This window comes from Nilaparvata lugens, chromosome 6 (assembly GCF_014356525.2).
Source record: "Nilaparvata lugens isolate BPH chromosome 6, ASM1435652v1, whole genome shotgun sequence".
Taxonomy (NCBI): domain Eukaryota; kingdom Metazoa; phylum Arthropoda; class Insecta; order Hemiptera; family Delphacidae; genus Nilaparvata; species Nilaparvata lugens.
In genome coordinates, this window is record NC_052509.1 from 52,847,375 (window position 1) to 52,870,841 (window position 23,467).

The window sequence follows — 23,467 nt, forward strand, 5'->3', positions numbered from 1 at the left end:
AATGAAAATTCGAGCAAATAAATATTTTCAAGGACGGCAGTAAGGAAGTTTTCCAGAACTAATCAAGAATTTTAGTTAACAGAGTTCTATTTCCTCAAGAGTTTCCTGGTTTGAACCTGAAGATAGGCTTGAATAACTGACTTGGTATGTGTAACAAGTGGCAGATGGAATGTTGATTAGAAAGAGTTTTGTACGGTGAGAGCTTTTTTCCAGAAACGAATGTAGCAATTACTTCAGAGACTATGAATTTATTCAATTGCACAAGATTTTGTAAACCTAGCTAGAGAAAGAAAATATATTCCTGGCAAAAATATTCCTAGTAATGAATTTGGATTGATATGAGGTACAAAATTACTGAAGCGACAGAGTAATTTCTGTAGAGTGATTTTTCATTCCAAATAGGATCCCTAATGAAACCTACTATCAAATTATTCTTGTGAGAGAAATATTTAGCTTTTTCCATAATTTTCACCAACTCTGTAAATAATTTAAAGTTGCTGGTTTCAAAGATTACAATACAACAGTAAATGAGCGAGTTCTCCAACCCAGGGGGTCACTAGTTTAGTAATTAGGAAGGAATAACATATAATTGTTATGAGAGTATTCCATGAGATGTGAGAAAGTAATATTTCAGATTCATGCTTATATCACGGCTAAAAACATGCTAGATACAATGATGGAAATGATACATTGTCTACAACACGTACAGATAACTTTGCACCTGTCTCTAGGATAAATTATATTTATTCGTGGCTGAGTTAGCTTGAAAATCAATCATTCGGAATCGATAATCCGTTATCTTGAATGATAGAGATTGTTGTTTGATAATCCGATAAATTGATAAATCCGATTGTATTTTGTTCATCTTTTCTCCTACTAGTGGCTAACTTTTATAGATGGAATAGTGTGGTAATAATTCGTTTTATGGAAGACGTTGGATGGATGTGTGATGAGTGATAAAATGATTGAGAGTGCACATGTGAACACGGGGCAGGATAGGCATACACCCAGTCACCAACACAGTATTCACATTGCATCCCATACCATGGAATCACATATCAAGAGAGCTTGCACTCAAGAGATCGTTACAAACACTCGATACATTACAAACATTACAACACCATTATTCGAATCAATTAAAATAATAGTTAATGAACCACTTCAATTAGATCACTTAATTCAGTGATGACACGACAATGAATTAATAAGTCATCACTACTATTATTATCATAATTCTTACAACCAAGCTCTAACCAGCTATCAAGCCATATTTTCCTTCTTAATTTCACAACAAAAGCGTGTTTTGAAGACTGAGATTGACTTTTGTAGCTTTTTAATGTCACAGTACCATATCACTATTCAAAATCAAATCCAGGAGTAGACTGAAAAATGCATGACTTACTGCTCATTTTTGATTAATTATCCTAGACTTTTTTTAGAATTTTTATACTTTCGAAATAGATGATCAGATAACTAATAATTGATTGATTCAATGGGAAGCATATTAATTTGGTTTGATGTTGAAAATCGATCGAAGAGTCACGTATCACGTAGTAGAAACAATGGAATAACAACGAAGATCACTGGATTGGTTCGAACAAAGGATCAACTTGAATAGCAGAACACTGAATTATGAGAACAGCAGGAAGTAAATGGATTAATGTAGGAGAAGATAGATAGAAGAGTAGATTATGGATGATTACAGGGCCTGCAGACATCAAAGATCTACTTCATGAGTTAACGGATCTGAAGGAGTTGGAGTATTGAACCCTAAAAATCTCTTGAATTGACTCAGCGAAAATATGTGCTATTATGAAAATTACTCTGTTGAAAGTAAGGAGAAACTATAAAACAATCTCAAATATAGAATATAATTCTTCCTATTATTCACTGCTTCAATTTTCTCATATACATATTATTCAACTTTCCTCATTTTTTTGGTATTGGACAAATCAATACAAATTTTATTTATTTAGTTACCCTATTCATTGGGTGAAAGATCACAATATCAGAATGAAAAAAAGGCGCTAGCCGAAAACTTCTTGTGTTTCTAAATTTTGTGCAATAATATGTTCAAAGTAGGGCTGAGTTCACATCACAACAATTTTAAAATTATCAAATTCTAAGAAGATAGATATTGAATAACTATTCTGAATAATATTGTTCGATAACTGAGTTTCAAGAGAATATTTAGGTTGAGGGAATTAATTATTTATCGAATCATGTAATTAATACAATGGAAAGCAAAGGACTAGTCCACAACATTACATATCCCTCATTTCAATGGATTTTGTAAAATTGTGTGTAATTGAATCGATAAATTAATTTTGGAAAATATTGTCTAAATGAAAGTTGTAAAAGTATTATTGAATTACCAGAAGAATATTATATTATACAAGGAGTGTTACCAGGATCAGGCAAAGGACAAGAAATTAGGAACTTAGCTATCCTGATCTCAACTTGAAATTGACTTCAGCCTACTTGGTAAATTTTCTTTAGTAAAACATTTTCTGCTCTTCAAAATGAAACCTCTCATAGCCTACCGTACTATAAAGAACGTGGACGGCATTTGTCATTGTCAGGCCCATTATTCATTATTTGGCAGCTATTCTGGTAGCAATATTTCAATAGCATTCAGGCACATTGTTTGTAAACAAAATAGCCTTTAAATAATTCTCTCACTGGACTCTTTGAATAAAGTCATGTGCTGTGACGTTTGCTTATGAAAGCATCGTTGCTAAATGAATGCTGAATGAAAATATTTCTCATAGCAGTTAATAGTTCCATACACGTAGCGTGCAAGGATTATGATTCACGTGTCGATTGTCTCCACACATACGAATCGAATGCTGATAACCTCTGAATGATCGGAAAAGAATTTGATGAGCAAAATAAGCAATTCAATGATAGATGAGAGGTGATTGATTTCAACAGATTCGGTTTTTGACTAGACTAGATTGGGCTAGACTAGATTCGTTTTCTATAGACTAGATAATTTTGCTAGATCTCAGAATGTGAGAATTCAGTTGAAATGTCTTGGAATTAGCAAAGAGCGGATTAAATATTATAATTGTGTCCAGCGAGCAAGTTCTACTTTTGCTGGAGGTAATTTTCATTTTCATTATATGGTTCATACTGTGTATTAGAATAGTTAATTCTTATTATACTGTATCGTGTATCGTGTGTAAACTAATAAAAATTAGTAAGTTTATTGACCTAATTATGATGATAATATGATCATACATAAACATGACTAGTTTTATTGTACACGAGATAATTGTTATACTGATTTTATTATTTATTCAATATTAGATATTCTACTTATTATATCATCTAATATTATATTGCTGGTATTTATTTGCAATAAATTAATCCAAGTTTCAATTTTTTCATGAGTCGGGACTCTTAGGTAGCTCAGTATTTTATTCTCATAAGAAAGGTTGTAACTGTTAGAATGGATGATCCGTCATCATTAATCTTTAAAATTATCTCAGGACTCTTTCAATCGAAAAGTTTTTCAAATTCCGATTTGAACCAAAGTTGATAAATACTTTCTCAGCTACGGATTGCTATTTTATAAGCTTCAGTTACGGATAGTTACTTTAATTAGTTCAAGTTTTGTGTTATTGATGTTTGATATTCACTTCTATTCAACGAAGGGGGTTCGAAAAATATTTTTATTTTAGGAATGGTTATTATTATTACTACAAGCTTTTACGGGAGATTTCCTCTTTCTAAATCTTCTCCTTAATACTGTATTTGAGGACATTCAAAAATGTCATATTTGGAGGACGTAAAACTCAAGGCAATCTGTATCTGCAATCTCAATCAATCAATCAAAATAAATCAACATTTTTATTCGCAATTGAAACAATTGAGGGTCCTGCCAAATCTGTTTGAAATTGAGATAATTAATAGTGTGCAGGTAATTACAGCATTTGTGAAATTGATGTATGACTTCTGTTTGATATTCAACGTAGGGGATTCGAAAAATATGTTTTTTCTATTAGGGACGGAATAATCCATACACAGCACAATGAAGTACACATTCGAAACACCAAAACCTCTCATTCACATAAACAGATGAAACAAAGCTTACCTTTTGAATGAGTAGTAGTAACCTACGATCACAACAACTGAGTGTCCGATATTATTGGGCGATGCAAAATTGTAAGATCATAAAACTGTGGAAGCAACCAGACACACGCGATAGAGTGGGTGGAAATAGGAACACATGCAGTCAGTCCTTGACTTGCGATTGAAATTGACCAGGTCCGGAGCACAGAGAGGAGGTTAACCGATTGTCACACCATAATCGAGTGCAGATGAGTGCTGCAGAACGTCGACGCGACCGCGAAGGACGATGACTCCAGACCACCACGACTGAGTTCAGCGTTCAGCGTTCAACGTTCGGCACTGTTGTTGTTCAGCTGACACATCTCCGCTCGCGGTCCACTGTTCGAGTCTCGGCGGCCGGCTCTCAACAGATACTGGCCGCACCAGGCTTCACCCCCCTACCCACCACTAATAAAACCACGTGACTCCCCACCCCAGCCTCCGGAGGACCTGTTGGCTGATGGTACACCTACCGCTATACTATCCGTGTTGTGCCTGCGCCTCTCTAATCTAATCCTTTCTATCAAGGTCTCCGAGTCACCCTTTTGCAGCTGATACATTATCTCCTTCACTTCTGCTGAAGCCACCCGATTTGCGATAGGGTTACAATCAATAAAAATGCTTTTAAAAACATGTACTATAGAATGAATAAAAATAGTTATAGTTTAGTTCATAGTTACAGTTTTTTCGATAGTATGTAGTAGGCCTATTTTCTCTATGATTGTACGTGAAAATACAGGTCCTTCTTAAGGATAATCTGATAACTGAATTGTACAATATACGCAAAAGACTGGTTAAGAAAAACATGGTGAACTGGTTGAATTTATTGTATAACATTTTTTTTGTCATAGAATGGTTTACATTGATTCAAAAATATTGATGAATCCTTCCATATTTGCACTGAATTGTGAAATATTCATTTAGCTACTCCGAAACGGAAATTCCTCATTTTGTGATACATTGACCTGAGAATAAGCAATATAGTAGAGGAAAGATAGCATAGTAGCTTATGCTATCTTTTCTCCATGGCAATTCATTCATTAACTATTGGTGAGGGGGGTAAAATTTTCAAGTTTTAATGGTTTTCCTGTAGCCCCCAGTGTAGTCTATCCTCTAACTGAATACGAGTTCACTTTTAGCGGGGGAAAAGCAGTATCGGCTGTGGATTTTTTGTCATTTGCAGATTCAATATGATATCGATTTTCACATTTACAGCGTTTCTAGAAGAGATATAGAGAGCGGAATTAACATGGGCTTGCTTTTCGACAGTTGAATGAATTATTTTCAATAATTTGTTCATTTTAATGATGCTGTATGTAGTGTAATCAAAGTCTGATAAGTATGATTAATGGATGAAGAAGTTTGATCTCCAGAAAGATGTTCTATGATCATAAAAGGGGATAATATAGATGGTTTTCCAACATAAAATTTGAAGTATTAACTTTTTTATTTATCAAGAAATAAAAAATCGAAGTCAAATCTGAATCAAGTATCTATGAAAATTGAGAGTACCACATGTTGCTGTCTTATGTGGTAAACTCCTTATAGTCTTGATTATTTGTCTTTTATTAACATTGACACCATAAAGTATCATCTGCTTTTTTAAACTCTACAGTTACTGGTATCAAATACTAATCAACATTCAGTAGATGTGTCTCCCACATCTATTTACTCTTTGAAAGCTATGAGATTCATCTATGAGATCTACGCATTTCTCGATCTTTACCAAGAAATATATCGACTCCAATGATAGATAATTCTCAATGGAAATAATTAAATAAAACTGTAAACATCGACGGAATATTCCGTAAATGAGAATACTAGAAGGATCATTTTAAAAATAAACTTCAAGCCTACTTTGGTAGCGTTTGTTGTCTATTTGGAGTGAATGATAAAGATCAATTCCATGCACATTATAATTATGTAATAATGAGATTCTCCATTCAACTCGAAGTGGACTGAATGGTTTTCCAACTGTTCATTGAACTCAGTTGCATTATATTGTAATCAAAATCATATTGGAAAACTATATTCTATTGTCATGAATTTGACCACATAAGCAGAAAATTTGTGGTCAATTTTATGATCTTTATCAGATTGGCTGACTCAACAAATACGTGAATCTTTTCAAAAGATGAGGTCAGTGATTTGAAAAGGAAATCTCTCCCAATCATTTAAAATTCTCCAAATTCTTGAGAGATGATGGCTTCTTTAAATAATCCGTTGATGATAGATTTTCTCATTATGGTAAAAATATGAGGAAGTTGCTGCTTGTTTTCAGGTTCATAAAAATCTTGTCAATGGAGTTCATGGCAATTTTCACTCGTATTATTTTTGTCAAAGTTTTTCTCTGAATGACACTACTTTGTGTATTTTTATGCAAAAATTTCCATATTAACCGGTGATTTTGTCGCGGCCGATTTCATAGTCTTAACCTTGAAAAGTTATTATTATGCGGTTAGTTAAATTATGCCGAGCTATTCTTTGTAAGCAAACAATTCGAAAGACACTGAAGAAATGGAACAATGTAGTAAATCTCCTCTACCTTATTGAAAGATTTTCTAAAGCTCCAGCTAAGATGATTCACAATCCTTGCTAACCATACACTACTTTTCGTAGTGGGTCTTGAAGTTGAAATGGAAATTGAGTTGTCATAAAAGTTTCTTCAGCATTGGCAGTTGGATGAATTATTCTTGAGCGATGAAAATATTGTATACAATCTTTTAGCATTGGTTTTAGACTCAATATTGAACCTACTTTCGGGAAATTTTAGTTTTATCACTGACAATAATGATAAAAGCTCAATCAATGTATCAATTGATCTCTGTTATTATAACACAATACTTCAAGTTCTCTTTGTGGGGGGTGATTGGAAAATTTTGATAAATTCCTTGAATTATTTTCAGCCTACCAGTTTCATCAGCAGAAAAACTTCAAATTAAAGGAACAATTCAGATGAAACACTTGAGATCGGCATGAGAAATAGAATTGCTATTGGATGTGGCTTATTCTTTAAATAATTTGTAGAACGTTTTATGAGCTTTAAAGTATAGCTATGAAATGTTAAGCTACAAAATATCAGGATGTTACAACATATCACCATGAGCATTCTTAATTTCAATTTCTTTTTGGAAAGCTCTTGAATCAGAACATCCACCAAAAGTCATTTGATATACTATAAATGTCGGATTTAGCACCCCTGAGTTAGAATTTCTTTTCTGCTTTAGTTACTCTCCCAAAACATTCATTCATAATAATCTATAGAAGGCCTATTATGTTAATTGCTTGAACACCATATTACGATGCAACTTCATAATTATTGTAATTTCAAAAAATATATAGGCCTACTGGTTTGTTCACTTTGATTAATTTAGAGAAAAATAATGCTAGCGGAGAAAGTCAGAACTAGCTCGAGACACCGTAAAATATGGGAATGGCTTATGGAATAAGCCACACCCCAAATTGAACAAGCATTCTCAAGCTGTTTGCTTCCTATTGGTAGTGAGCTTTGAAGGTGTAATGTCGTCGAATCAACTCGTCGACCAATCAGACAGCTCCTTGGATTTGGAGCCGAGGACTACTAACTAATTCAGCCGCTTCAATCTGATGTTATATGTTTTGAAGGGATGGATCCAAAGATCCAAAAGTTCAAAGAACCTCACACGTCAACCGAAGCTTATTGTGTGTATCTGATGTTATAACACTGAGATATGTATTCAAGTATCAGATTCCGATCAACGTAAAGGGTAAATCATTGATTTCAAGAACGAATGAACTATAAAATTCTCAATTTGATTCACAAGTTCAGCCGAGAAGTGGGTCTGATAGTTCAAAAATTCTCTTTTCTCCAAATTATCTTAAGGTTTCTAAGCATTTTATCAAGTTTTCTAATTGGAAATCTGGCCCTGAATGTGAGATGTTAGATATGAATGTTGTTGAAGTTTTCCACATTATTTCCATCTCAATTAAGAAAAAATACTAAAATACAACATTTTCTTGTATTTTTTCAAAATATCTTAATAATCTATAAAATGTTCTAACCTCAAATCTATTTTAATGAATTCCCTGCAAAAATCCCAATGAGATTTAGCCAATTTAGTAGTCACTAAAAGTAGTAAAAAAATTGAATATGAGAATTGAAGAGTATTGAGTGTGCAATTTTTTTTATTTTCCCAAATATCCCGAACAATTTTGAGTTTAGGCTATCAAGTGACTGAACATTTTTCCTTTAGATTTATGATTCTACAAAATTCAATAGTTTAGAATAACTATTAATCATCATGAAAACAAGTTAACCTTTTTTAAAGCAAAAAATTTGCATTTTTCTGCACATTTTTTGCAATATTTCAAAAACTACTGAATTATGAACCTTAAATTAGTTTCATTGGATTCCTCGTCAAATTTTACATAAGATTGCACTAGTTTAAAACATATTGTAGCCATGAAAAAATTATTAAAAATAGAACTTGATATAAAAATTTTGAACTTTCCGCCATGTTTTTTCAGCTAATCCTTGGAAATCGACAACAATGTTATACATGGTTGATCTCGTATTGACCTCCTCTATCGATCTATGTAGGTCTCAATGCTAGATTCCGCGGCCCATAAACTAAAGTGCCCCCCAATAAGCTTCGGTTGACGTGTGAGGTTCTTTGAACCTTTGGATCTTTGAATCCATCCCTTCAAAACATATAACATCAGATTGAAGCGGCTGAATTAGTTAGTAGTCCTCGGCTCCTAAAGTAGTCCAATCAACGTAAAGGGTAAATCATTGATTTCAAGAACGAATGAACTATAATATTCTTGATTTGATTCACAAGTTCAGCCGAGAAGTGGGTCTGATAGTTCAAAAATTCTCTTTTCTCCAAATTATCTTAAGGTTTCTAAGCATTTTATCAAGTTTTCTAATTTGAAATCTGGCCCTGAATGTGAGATGTTAGATATGAATGTTGTTGAAGTTTTCCACATTATTTCTATCTCAATTGAGAAAGAAAATACTGAAATACAATAATTTTCTCACAATAATCATCTCGTGTGAAAGGTTATTATTTCAGTATAGTCTGCGATTTTGCAGTGATTTTTGAGTTTGAGAATTTCAAATGAGAAGGTGGTTGAATAAAGTTTGAAAGTCTTCATTTATGGATATTACTGACCCAAAGATTCCAGAGTTTGCCCCAAGTTGACCATCATTAATTGCAAACCGTAATGAGTTGTTGAAGGCGTTATAAATTATGCTGTCTGAATGTTGAAAAATGGTTTACCAAAACTTATTTAGTCCAATAAACTTCGAAATCGGAATATCCTATTAGCCTGATTTCTTTCAGTCAATTCATAAAATATGCTTAGTTATGGCTATTTATTTTTATTTCCAGTAGGGTTTTCTCTCAATTGTCGTGCCCCTCCTGGGAGATTGAGTCATATTGCAGGGCCTACTGGGTCTAGTGGGGAACCCAGCCCTGTTAATCATTGTCAAGGTGAATTTACCCTTTACAACACTAAATCATTTTTCCCTTTCGAAATACAAGTAGTATTCCATTCGAAGTACGAATAATTTTACACTGCAAGTCATTGCAATTATAAAAAAAAGAACACGTATTTCTCACTCCTCAATTATCCATCCAATATACATCATCAAGAACTGATCCAATCCAGAACTCAAACAGTAGTTGTAATCTATTATTTTTAACCGTATAAATCATTCAAGTATGAAAACATATCAATGTTAAACTTCGCATCGATTGAAAACTGTTTCTACAGGAAAATCAAACAGTTCTAATCAATTGTTGTTTATTACCGCATGTCATTGCAGAATGAAAGTGGGGGATGACCCAAATCCTACATGCAAAATCCGTTTGGAGATGTGGTCCATCTCACATTCCATGCAGAGGGTGGGGCTGAGCACCTAGAGAGATTCACTTCAAACTGACACCATTGGTTGAATGGGGAGCATTGATGTTAATCGTAAGAAATGCTGACAGGTTTGAAGTGGTAAATATCCCACTATATCAGATATGCGTGATGCTGCAACCACAAAAAAAGAAATAATATTGATAATTTGAAATAATTTTTTAACAAGATATTCTGGTAGACAGTTAATAATTATACGAAATTTGAAGATTGCTTGAGTGAGGCTGTTCAGTCTTGTCAGTAAACAAACGAATCATGTGAGAGCCACACATACACACGCACTCGCGCGCACGCGCGCACATATCTCCCCAACTTCACGGACGATTCTCATTTGATATGAGAGGAAAAACAAGCAAGATGCGGACAATTATGTGTGTAAAAAAGCCACCGAAGGATATCGCCAGTTTCCTGTTCATTGTTTTCTGTTTGGGTGAGAATTTCGCTGTGGCCGACCTTGGCTTTGCAACATTGCGATTAAAAATTTCTGTGTAATGGCAAGTGTGCTGAACTTATTTGCCATGGAGCTCCTCACAGAGGATTACAGACAAATAAACATTCGCGAAAATCAAGCATGGACATCTACTATTGCAGAAGAGCTTTGAATCGATTACTAAACATTGTAAGGACAGTTTGAATATGAGTATTGATTCTGCACAAGAAAATAGCCTACCTCATCTTGGAAATATACAAGTTAGCAATGTTATTGTTCGAGGGAAAAAACGGATATTCCATCATATTCACATCCATTATAGTAATATTTAGAATGATTTGTATTATTTATGTCCTTTCTACAATTGAAAATCTATCCCCTTGAATCTGTGGAATTTGGAGTGGAATGTCTAAAGGTGCGTACAGATATACGCGCCGCGAAAATGAGCCATTCACTTCTAATCAGCTGAATATATCTGTATTTTCACAGAAGCGGTAAGATACAGATATAAGAAGCTTGGCATCAGCTGATTAAAAGTGAATTGCTCATGTTCACCTTAAAGGTGCGTACAGATATACGCGCCGCGAACATGAGCAATTCACTTCTAATCAGCTGATGCCATGCTTTTCATATCTGTATCTTACCGTTTCTGTAAAAATACAGATATAATCAGCTGATTAAAAGTGAATTGCTCATGTTCGCGGCGCGTATATCTGTATACGCATCTTTAAAATGAATGACGCATTACTGTATCTAACGGGTTAGAGGGTAACTGCAATAGAAATTTGATACATTTATGATAGTTTTATTTCAAGATTGCAGTTCAAATTTCATTCGAATTATCCAGTACAATGATTGGAAATTTTCTTTTTCCTTCGATCACCTTCAATTCTGCACATTAAGGGCCGGTTTCCGAGCTCGGGATTTGGCTAAGTTCTTGACTTTGAACAGCTGGAATCAGAAAATTGGCTTTCCGAAACGAGGCGTAGTCGTTGTCATTGTCATAGTCACGATTGAATTGAATTTCAAAAACTAAAAAATTTAACACAAAATGAAATAAAGAGAAAATAGTGTTGAGTTTCAGTTATTTTAAATTATTTAGGAGTGTTTAATTTTGTCAAGGAAAATCGTTTCCAATTACAGAAATGTGAAAATAAAGATTGTTATAAAAACTGCGACTACGCCTCGTTTCAGAAAGCCAATTTTCTGACTCCAGCTGTTTTAAGCTGATTCCAGCTGTTTAAGTCTAGAACTTAGCTAAATCCCGAGCTCGGAAGCCGGCCCTAAGAGAAAAGTTCTCAGAGAATTCTTTTGAAAGTTATAAAGATCTCCAATATCCACTCAACTGACACTGTCGTCATTGTGTCTTATCTGTGAAAGGGTGGGTACTTTGTGTTGCAATTTTACGTTCCTAAAGTTTTTTTCAGGACGCTTGTATTTTATGAGCTCAAAGCCATAAGTAACTCAGTCAGACAGATCTGTTGTGAAAAGCAGATAAGATAAGGAGGAACTTACTGTATTCAACTGAAGAAATAGTGCGAAAATGATTTATACCTTGAACTGCACACACAATATTATCTGTGGAAGCAACTCAGTAAAGTATGTTCTATTTCTTTAAAACTTGACATGTTTCTTTTTATCTCTATTGTCTAAGGTCATAATATAAAAAGCATGCCCTGAGATACAGACAATTGGTGAAGACTTGAGTTGATAGACTCTATTCATCTCGTTGGCCTATTTCTGTGAGATCAAAAATCAGAGGTACTGCATGAAACGACTAAAATGAGAAAATTAGTACAAATTTGCAGTTTAAGAGTATCCACTCTCATCATCCTTAAAAATTCCTATCGAAGAAAGTTTTCATCATGAACGTATTAGCAGAGGGGGGAAATTGTAGCCCATCACATGATAATAGCTGGTTTCTGATTTCATTGCTGATTTCTGCAGCAACTTTGAGAAAGTTTCATTAATATGAAAGTATCAAAAGAAAATATGTATTACTATTTTATCATATATGAGGATCGTACATTCTCGGTCCACCGTAAAAACATGGATGAATTTCATATTTGACCACTTCGTTCAAATGTTATTCAACATCACTCACATACATCTATTTAAACCATATATTTCCGGCCTGGATTCGAATGATTTAGAGGTCATGCTTCAACAACAACATGCGATTTCAGGATATTTTCATCAAATTCTTTTGAATAATGATTGAAACATGGAAAAATATCGTGTAGTTATATGTGATTGATTGCTTCCTCATCTGGAGGAAAATAACGATTCACTCGAGGCTTTCTATTCAGATGTTACAATGGAAATCGAAAATCTATGTATTTCAAATATAATATAGAAATTTCATTCAATGTCGAATAAATCATGACCAAGTTCAAAGTTTCTTTTTTAATTTATCCACGTTTGTATTAGAATTGCATAACTTTTTCATTATAATACTCTAATGTGTAGATCCTGATCCTTGAAACCATTCATTCATACTCATACATTCACATTGTAGTCCAGTCACTATATACATTGGTGCATGCAATTTATATTGCAGTTTTGATTTTTAATATATTATTTGGGTACATAAGAGAAGTTCAGAACCAATTTCTTCATGCAAAATTTCCTTGTGCTAGATACAGGGTGGCCCAAAAACCTCGTATTTTCGGCTCATTTTCCAGTTTTCAGCTATTTCTGCCAAATCTCGTGATCGGACAAAAAATTTACTTCCGCCTTTTTTTAGATCAAAAAATTCTGAATAAAATGAGATCATTCGGAACTCTTTATCTCCAATGAGTACTGAGTTATGATTTTTCAAAAATGAGTGAAATTTGAAGGAAAAATCAATTTTGATGAATTTTAGTTTTTGATCAACAATATTTTCCGATTGTTAACATTTAGATGTATAATTCAAAATTCCTCTGGGCGTATTTTTGTGCTCTACAATCTGAGATCAGGGAGAGCGCTCTATCTCAAATAGATTTCCAGGTACACCTGACAACAATGCTCCTTGTATTGTGAAAAACACCTAATTTTCAGCTTCAATCATCATCACCAACTACATTGTCCTCACATTGATATTTCGCACAATGACATGACTTCATGAGATCATGTTCTATGAGAATCACCCGCTAGATGCACTTCATTTCAGTATTTCCCAGTGGAGAGGCGCGCTTAAGGACACCTCAAGGATCAAAATTTCAAACACCTATAACTTTTGACACAATGCTCAGATTCCATCGTACTACACGAGAGCAAATTTTTCTGTCCGATTATGAGATTTGGCAGAAATAGCTGAAAACTGGAAAATGAGCCGAAAATACGAGGTTTTTGGGCCACCCTGTATCTAGCACAAGGAAATTTTGGATGAAGAAATTGGAGAAATTGGAGAATCTGGACTTCTCTTATGTACCCAAATAATATATTAAAAAATCAGAACTAAAATATAAATTGCAAGCACACCCCCTTTTTTATGTCTATATTGACTGGACTATTGGTAACCTGACTGAATATACTAGATACTATAGGAAGAGCTGCATATTGCCAACAAAGATTCAGTTTTACCAGGTAGGTCCACAAAATATTTAAGTTACAAAAGATAATAAAAACATCATTACAAGAAGAAAGGCTGAAGTAGAAGATATCCAAGATGGAAGAGAATTATAATATTTTTCGGTCCCCAGTTTTCCATTTGGACGTTCAACACTCGGAACTCAATAAGAAAATTAAAATCTATAGTCAATAGTCCAATTCTATCTTCATGACATAAACTATTCAGTCAGTCATGTACAATTTATTACACTTATGTGAGAAGGCACAACTGGCTATGAATAAACTATTTAGGTTCCAAAAGATCAAAGAGCTTCATGACAAGAAGAAAATCTAAAGCAGGAGAGATCAAAGAGGAAAATTAATTATAATAGAGCTGGATTCTCAGTATTCCATATGGACGTTCTAAACTCGAAAATCGCTAAAAAATGGAGAACTATAGTCAATAGTCAAATTCTCCATTTCTAGAATAGCTTTGGATGATATAAAATAGAACTTCCTTTTATTCATCATCTGTATGTGAGAGCCTAGATTAAACAGGTATTTGGTAAGAGATTTTGAGATTTATGAGGGCAGCAAGAAAATTTGTTTCATTGAGAAGAAAATCAATGAATAAGTATTACATATGGCCAAAACTGTTGATATCCTGAATTCCAGGAGAAAGAAAATAATAATATCCTTTGTGTAAATTCATTTTTGCAATAGTATAATAGTATTCATAACATTAAAAACGAGTTCATATCAAAATATCACAGAATAAAAATTCATTATAAATATTGAATAGAAAATATTCAATATAAATATTTTTCCACGAACAATTGATTGTCATAATTCATTGCTATTTATCTTGAAATTTCTTGGAAATATGCGAAAGTAGTACGGTACATTGTGTTCACTTCTATTGTTTGGACCATGATGAGGAAGAACCAACGATTGATGCGGAGACCTCCATATCGAGAGCCCGCTTCTCATTATGTCACAACATGTAATCAGAGGGGATTTTCAGTTTGGGTTTGTTGCTGTGTCCGATTACCAGCTATCAATGATTGTAATTGACGTGGGCCTAATTGCTTGCAACTAGTCGAACAATACCGATAGGAGCCCACTTCATTGGCACTGAGTCTACACAAACTTTCCAACATTTGTGTTGAAACGAATTGCGCAAATTCACCGCAGATAGCCAAATGATGCGGTCAATGAACTTTTCATGCGAATTGAAAGGTATATTCAACATTTATTTGTGGCCAGGTATTCATAAGTGATAACTCCTCATAGCTCCAACCTTGATTTGATAATCAGACCCCCAAGATGGGCAATCTATATAATAAGAGAGAGTAGGTTTTGTTTGTTCGTGTGTTCGTTTGTTCGCATCAAAACATGTCAAATTGTCGATTGCATACCGGAATGATTTAGATCTCCAAATTTTGCACATAGATTCTAAAAATATCAATCTCGTGCACCTGGAAGCCCAAATTTTAACTTTCCTTCTAGATTTTTCAAAAAAAAAATTTTTTTCTAGATTTTTGTTTAAATTTCATTAATGGTACATTCGATTTCATTAAAAATCACCAAATCATATGGTCGAAATTAAAAAGGGAACATTTGTTTCTATATTGCTTTCTACCAGAAAAACATAGTTTTGAAACTTCGTTTTCCTAATGCAATGTTTAGGCCTACACGTGGCATGAATTATTAATTTTCAGCTAGAACAGTTTTTGAGACAAAGTGCTAAATAAACGTCTACAATTTCATCAATGCTGTATCGACAATATGAAAACGCATGCAGTTAATATGTCTTTGAATGAAGGTGTTGTTATTTACATAAAGAAATTATATTCTTCCATTTTTATTTAATTGAAATTTTGAAATTATTCGAGCCCTGATAGAATGACTGACTCACTGTACAGTCAGTCGAAAATTTTAATATTGGAATGAGGGGTATTTTGGCAAGCTGAGCAAAAAAATAAGGTCATAATTATGCACCTTTTCATTATATCTTCAAATGAAAAATGAGTTTTGTGGGTTGTCAAAACTCCCTCTGAAAGGGAAACTATTTAACTTATTCTATATTTTAGTAAAATAACAATGATCATCCATCTATGTATCATCTTCTATACTATAATAAAGGAAAGAACTGGATTATAAACGTAGCCTATACAGGTGTAAAGTATAAGGAAATTATGTTTGACGCATTATCACGTCAGAACTACTGGACTGATTTACTTGAAATTTTGCATATAGATTCTTGCTTAACCGAGGGTGGTTATAGACCAATTTTAAATTCTTCAAGATTTGATTACATCAAGTTTTCAGTTTGTCAAGTTTTCAATCATTTGTTATGCTTCCAGTTTGTATGGAAGCAGCAGAAGATTTCTCTTAAGAGGGAAATTAGAAGATAGGTATGATAGGTAGGGGATCCTTTTCGAATAATAAAAACAGGTTTTCCGTCACACCCAAATTTTTTTCGCCATTTTGAATCCAACTTCTTTTTTTAATTGAAAGGTGGTCATACTGATTTACTTGAAATGCAGCATATAAATTATTAATCAACCGAGGATTCTTATTGGCCTATTTTGAATTCTTCTAGATTTCATTACGTCAAGTTTTAAGAAAGTCCTTGCGAAGCACGGGTTACCTGCTAGTAATATATATATATATATTATATATATATATATATTATATATATATATATGTTATAACAACCATAACATATTATGTTTCATATTTCCTTTAGAATTACATGGAATAGAGTCTGAACTCTGACTCGAATCAAGAGTTCCTTCTGGAGGGAGGGGAAGGTTGATGCAGAATGATTGAAACTCTTGTGGGATGGTTACCAAATCCAAAAAACGTCAAACAAAATGATAGATCAGTCGTTTTATCATTGTCACAGTATTATACGCTTATTATTACAACCTGAAATCTCAATCAATTGTTATCATTCTTCTTCTTCTTCTTCTTCTCTTCTTCTTCTTCTTCTTCTTCTTCTTCTTCTTCTTCTTCTTCTTTTCTTCTTCTTCTTTCTTCTTCTTCTTCTTCTTCTTCTTCTTCTTTCTTCTTCTTTCTTCTTCTTCTTCTTCTCTTCTTCTTCTTCTTCTTCTTCTTCTTCTTCTTCTTCTTTCCAGGATTAGGCATACACACCTTTTCAAAGGATCATCCGATTTCAAAGGATATAACTACTTATATTATCATCTTTTCAGAGGTTTTCCAATATTCCTTCTACCATATTCTATATTATTCTCATGACAGCTTTCAGAATTCTAGTATCTGTCATTCGTTCAACAAGGTTTATCTAGTTTAATCTGTTTATTTCATCAATTGATATCATTAAGTAGTTGCTCCTGATATAGAGATTTCCCTCCACTTGTAACTGATATAATATATAAGAAGAAAAATTCAGGGAATTAATACCGTAACACTTCAGTTATCTCCCCAAATAACTACTCCCAAGTATGAATGGCGAATTAAATATCCACTATGAGTTTACGACCAGCTTCATCCTAATAATCTTAATAAAATTTCGCCCTAGTACAATATTCCCAGTCTGGTTCAGTGCTCAAAAAGTTGCCCAATTATTGAAATTGTTGAGGAACAGTGGAAAAGAAGACATCCTTATAGTCAAGCTATTCTGATAATTGCACCATTCGTAATAATGAGCTGTGAAATAACAAAGATGAATATCAAACTGGCTGTCAGTTGGCGGTGAAGGCGAAGGAGAAGATTGTTTGGCAAAGGTCGCATCATGAAATATTGAAATTACACTTTTTGTCTTTGGGAAAACCACTATGAAAATACAATGCCTGCTGCCGGAAGCTTCATGGGACGATATTGTTCACGAGGTGTGTAATAACTGAGTAGTCTAGGAATTGTTGGGATGGAATAGATGTTGAAATTTACAAAAAAATACAATAATTGGAAGACAAAACAGACAAATCTTCTCATGTGATCATCAAAGGTGATGATTTGCATCGATCAAATTGGATTATTATGAATAATCAATAAATTATTCATCTACTGAATTATGTTCCGTATCAATTTTCACAGTTTTTACCAAGAGATTTCCAACACATCTAGATATTTTTCACGATAATTACCTTGTTATCTCAAACTAATAAGCTATTTATTGTTTCCTCTTAGATTCAAAGATAAGCTATTTTGATTGAATTTTTAGTTTTGGATTTATTGATTTGGAAACATATATCTGCCTACGCTAGAAAAGAAGATGAATTTTATAATACTTCAAGTGAGAAAATTATTCTAATCCAAGAAAAATTATGCAAACTTCATACAATATTTGAGAGAAACAAAATTTGAGGTTTGGTCATTTAGGATTGCATCATGCATTTTAAGTTATTAACTGCCTTTTAATAATGCGTCAAAGAGAATACAGAGGTAAATCAGAATTTCGCGGAACACAGGTTGATTTCAACTTTTAAAATGTTCCTCGATCCTTCTGGAATTATCCGACTTTGAAGTGGATCCAGAACTGGAATTATCTATTCTTCATCAAATTCCGTTTCTCTCGAATATTGTTACCTGTTTGCAAAATTTTTCTTGGATTTAAATACGTATCATCTAACAAGAAAATAGATAACTTTGAATGGATGCAGGGGTTTTTGCTTTGGTATTATTCAAATAATTCAAATATTGATGCTTTTGCTGTTTAAAACTTGTAAAAAATGAAACCAATATTGGGTGACAATACCCTTCTTGTAAGAACAGATTTAAATCATGCTTGCAAAGATAACAAATGTGCTGTCAAAACATTAGCGGAATTGTTCACGACTCTGGTTCTTCCTGATGGATAATGTCGGCGAAATATTCATGGACCAAAGGCTACAAAGAGCTTCGAACACGGAGACAGGATACTGATGAATGAAGATATATCCACATTAGAACAAGACTAATGTAGAATGTAAAACCGCCAAGGACTGCCAATTGCAAGACAATATAATCTAGTCACAATACAAAACTGATTGCTCCTGACTAAAAATGACATGCTTCGAAAGTTTTGCAAAAATGTTCTATTGTTTTGAAACACACTCACTCACTTCTCTACTCTTCACATAAATAAATGTAGTCAAAACTTCAAATTCGAACTGTATGGGACGTAGACTACAAATTTCTGTGATTAATGCACTTTTTTGTAGACAGGGTTGGTTTGTTGACATTTTTACTCTAAGCTGTGTTTGAATTTAGAATACGTGCAAATTATAGTGGAATACCATAATTAATTTTATGCATGTAATGAACATGTTTTTCAATCTTCATCCACTTCATGATTTTCAACCAACTTACTGGCCAATATAGGAAAATGGATAAAATATTAATTTGTAAACCCTTATATAATATATGAGAGCTTCTACAGAATTTTGAAGAGCCTCTCCATTCTGTGAACTTATTCATACCGAGAAATATCACATGTCTAAACTAAATTGCTCTCGATTTGAATTCGATAATCATACTATGGATTCCATTAGTTATGGAAGATTTCGGATTATAAGGATTTTAACATTATTTTTTATAGAACTGTATTCATAGTTCAGTTCAAGTTTATGTTCACAAAATGCCAGCTGAAAAATGATGATTGAATCCGTCCTTCAGCTTGATTATAATATTTTTTGCTGAGAGAGATGCTCATATATGAGCCCTTCACTTGCTGGAGTTTACCATTTTTACGAGCGATTTTCTCTCTATTATATAATATATATCAGTGAAGTTTTCAAATAGTTTAAAGGGCATACTCATAGTACACTATTTAAATTGAATTCTTAATACTGGAGGCAAAATATAATTCAAAACAGACCATCATTATTAGCATTCTACTATGAACTATGAGAGTGTAAAATTATTAGTAAGTAGTGAGTCAAGTCTCTTTGGAGACTTGAAACTACATATCCATCAGTTGTTATGATACATTGCCAGATACTCATCAGATGAAAAAAATAGAATAGAATGACTTCTCCATAAGATGGGATAAAGAAGGATTTCCCAAGTGTGAATAATTACAATAGAAACATGGATGAAAGTTGATTCTTACCTGAAGGATGAGGTTGAATCACCAAAATCACGTGGCACTAGTTATTGATTGATTAATCCGTCAAGTAGATGATGAAGAGATAAAACAACTGACTGACTTAACCAACTTGATATCGGCCCAACTACACTGGTAGACTAAACTGACTTCTAGTAGTCCGATTGATATCAGTTATTTTTCAAGAGCAATGATGGGGATTTGACCTACACTCACGTTATTGCCAAGAGACATGTAGTGTCATTCCCCCTCCCCACCTGTCATGTCACCTTTCATCCAGCCTGGCGCAGATTAAACAATCGTGAATTAAATTTTTAATGAGCCATGAAATGACCGGGTGCCAAAAAACAGACTGGATGTAATTTCTTGTCGGAGGTAACTGGTAGGCTTCAGGAATAATAAGAGCTCAATTGCTAACTCAATGACTGGAATGTTGTGGTCTCACCACAACCAAATACTTTCCTCTTCATCCTTGTTGGGTGTAAGAGTGCCGCACGTTGAAGTAAAATGCATAAAAAGTATTTACATTTTTTTGGCGCTCAGAGAGAGAAGTAGAAAAACCAAAGACATGAAAATGATAATTTCTAGAAAAACCTTCTAGATTTGGATTGAATCCCGTAGATAAGGTGAAATTTGTTAGATCAATATAGGCTCGGATATAATATAAATGAAATATAAATCTTAGTACCCTTTCAAATTATTTTATCACAACATATTTCGGACATTAATGCCATTTTCAAGTCTTGAAAAAAGACAGGGATATAATTAGGACTTACACTAGACTCGTAATCCAGAGGCCCGGGTTCAAATCACGGCCAGCGCAAGATCAGGCCCACGCCCATCTCAGGCCTCTCCTGTGTTTCGGATGGGCACGTTATACCGTCAGTCCCGGCTGACTGAAAAGCAGTCGTTGGGTCATGTCAGAGGCCCTGAAATTAATCAGTTGCGACCTGACACCAGACCTGAGCCAGCCAGGTTACTCGATAATATTATTATTATTACTAGACACATAAATTATGTAGAATTTCTCTGTATTGAACAATTTGTGGAATAGCCATTGGGAGCTATCATTGGTTAAGTTCTTGTTCCGAACTCGTTTGATTACTGGTAACTCTGGTAGGTTTAGAAATTTGTTTAAAGTATTCTTCCAAAAGGAGGAAACAATAATTCTTTGTTTCTTTGTCACAGTGGCATTGACTTCGAAGAGTAAGGAAGGGGGGTGCAAATCTCTCCACCTCGCGGGAGAGAGTTAGTCTGTTGTAAGGAGAAATACATAGAAATTGTATTTGAGATCAGAGCTACAATTTGTATGAGGAGAACGACAATAAATGAGCCATTGAACTTCTACTTAGAAAACTTAATTCAAGCTCACACCCAATTCTGGGATTACCCTTGCCGCCAATATGTTCATAGCAGTATATGAATAGATTATTAGGAAGGTATTTTTAAACTGAAAAATTGCATAGCGTGCCTTGAATTGACGTCATTCCATCCCTTGGAGCATTACAGAGCACTATTTTACACGAAGACTGAGGGTAGGCCTCAAGGGGATGTCTGAACACTTACTTCCTGAAATTGAATTAATTAGCTTGAAATTGAACTTGATAAAAAATCAAGTAATCACTATTTCTAAATAAAAATTCGTCACTTCAATTCCACCAACACAAAGAGAACTAATCTGAAATATACGCCAATAATTTTCCTTTTAAACCTTATGAAATGAGTTAAACTTTTTTGGTCACTTCTTCCATTTCTTCCCATCACAAGTGTGCCTTTATTAAGAGTGCCTAAAATTCATTGTCTATTGTAGAAATTACACTGTAGAGAGACTATACATTTGAATACAGAACATTTAATACCTGAATAGTGAATACAGACTCAATACAGTAATCAGATACTCAATAGATAAGTTACAAATGTGTGTACTTGTTGCTCCCGTTTTCTATGATATGTGATGATATGAATATTATAGCTCTATCTGCTTGTGTTGATTATGTAATTTTAATATTCAAACATATATTTCAAAGATTTTGAGCAACCTTGAACACTCATATTTTAAAATGTTATTTCTTTCAAATAAATCTTTTAATTAAATGAGACATTTCATAAATACAAAACTACGACAGCTACATGAAAATGGAATGATTGATATTTTCATTACTCCTTGTTCCGTGTACTAGAATCTAGGATGAACATCACTTGAATGAAGGGAGAAGGGAGTGTATTACGACCACGAGTTTGCTTGCATTGTAGGCTACTATTTGCACTAATGCAATATGAATATGCACTAGCAGGCTACTATGGCAGACTAAGGCCAATTCATTACTAACATAACACAAGAGTGTCTACGTTGCGAAGCTATAATAATGTATTATTATGGATATTCACGGTGGACTCAGTCATTTGGAAACATCACAGAGCACTCTTACATAAGTTAAGGTCTTGCCGTGGACTCTATTGTGGCTTATCCATGCATTCACTCACTCCCAGGAAATGTAATGAACATTTTCCAACGTCTGTGACAGGTTATTTCCATGATTGATTGCTGCTCTTCAATCATTCCAATATTCCTAGAGTCAAGATTCTTAGAGTAGACAGTGTTTTCCGTACATATTTCAGTACAGAATATAATGTTGCGCAATTCTCTCATAATATTGTTCTACCTTATCTACTACTTGAAAAATTCCACGCTGATCCATATTATTGTTCACCTTCAAATAACATAAATATTTACCATTGATTCCTGATAATCTATAAAAAAATTTATTAATCTATATAAATAATATATCAAAAGTAAATTATATACATGGGAGGTTATTTTGTTTGCAGATGATGCATTGATATTTTTGAAAGGGCCAAGCTGGGTTGAAGTTAAGGAGAATGCTCAAAATGACCTTTTTCACATAAAAACATGGCTTGATCAGAATACATTGACAATGAACACCACGAAAACGAAATTTATGCCAATATCATTGAGACCAACGACCGATTACAATTTATCAAGTTTGAAAGTTCACTGCTGTGGGGATTTTCTCAGTGTTACATGTGGGTGTTCTTGTATTGAAATGGTCACTTCCTACAAGTATTTGGGAGTTTTTTTCGACCATAGGATGAGGTGGTCTGCTAACATTGAATACATAAAAAAAAGACTTAGAAAAAATATATATGCATTTAGAATGATGAGTGATGTACTGGATAAGAGAGAGATTAGAATGGCATACTTTGCATATGTCCAGTCCCTTTTGGAGTTTGGTATAGTTGCATGGGGTGGTGCTTGCAAGACGGTACTTCAGCCACTCTTTATTGTCCAGAAAGCCATTTTGAAAGTAGCTCTAAAAAAAAATCCTCGTTTCTCAACTAACATTCTCTTTGAGGAGAGTGAGGTCCTGACTGTAAGACAGCTCTTCATTAAAAACATTTTAATACAT

General features: G+C 33.8%; 1 protein-coding gene across 2 annotated transcripts in view; it reads right to left on the reverse strand.

Moving 5' to 3' along the window:
• LOC111053121 (UNC93-like protein) overlaps window positions 1-20,066 on the reverse strand; it is a 106,716-nt gene extending 86,650 nt beyond the window's left edge. The window contains exon 1 of one of the 2 annotated variants that reach the window (XM_039431246.1): window positions 20,046-20,066. The gene's annotated coding sequence lies outside the window, so the exon portion shown is untranslated. Of the gene's footprint in view, window positions 1-4,099; window positions 4,497-20,045 lie in introns of those variants that run through there. The other variant, XM_039431245.1, reaches the window with a different exon arrangement.
• Window positions 20,067-23,467: the final 3,401 nt, after the last annotated feature.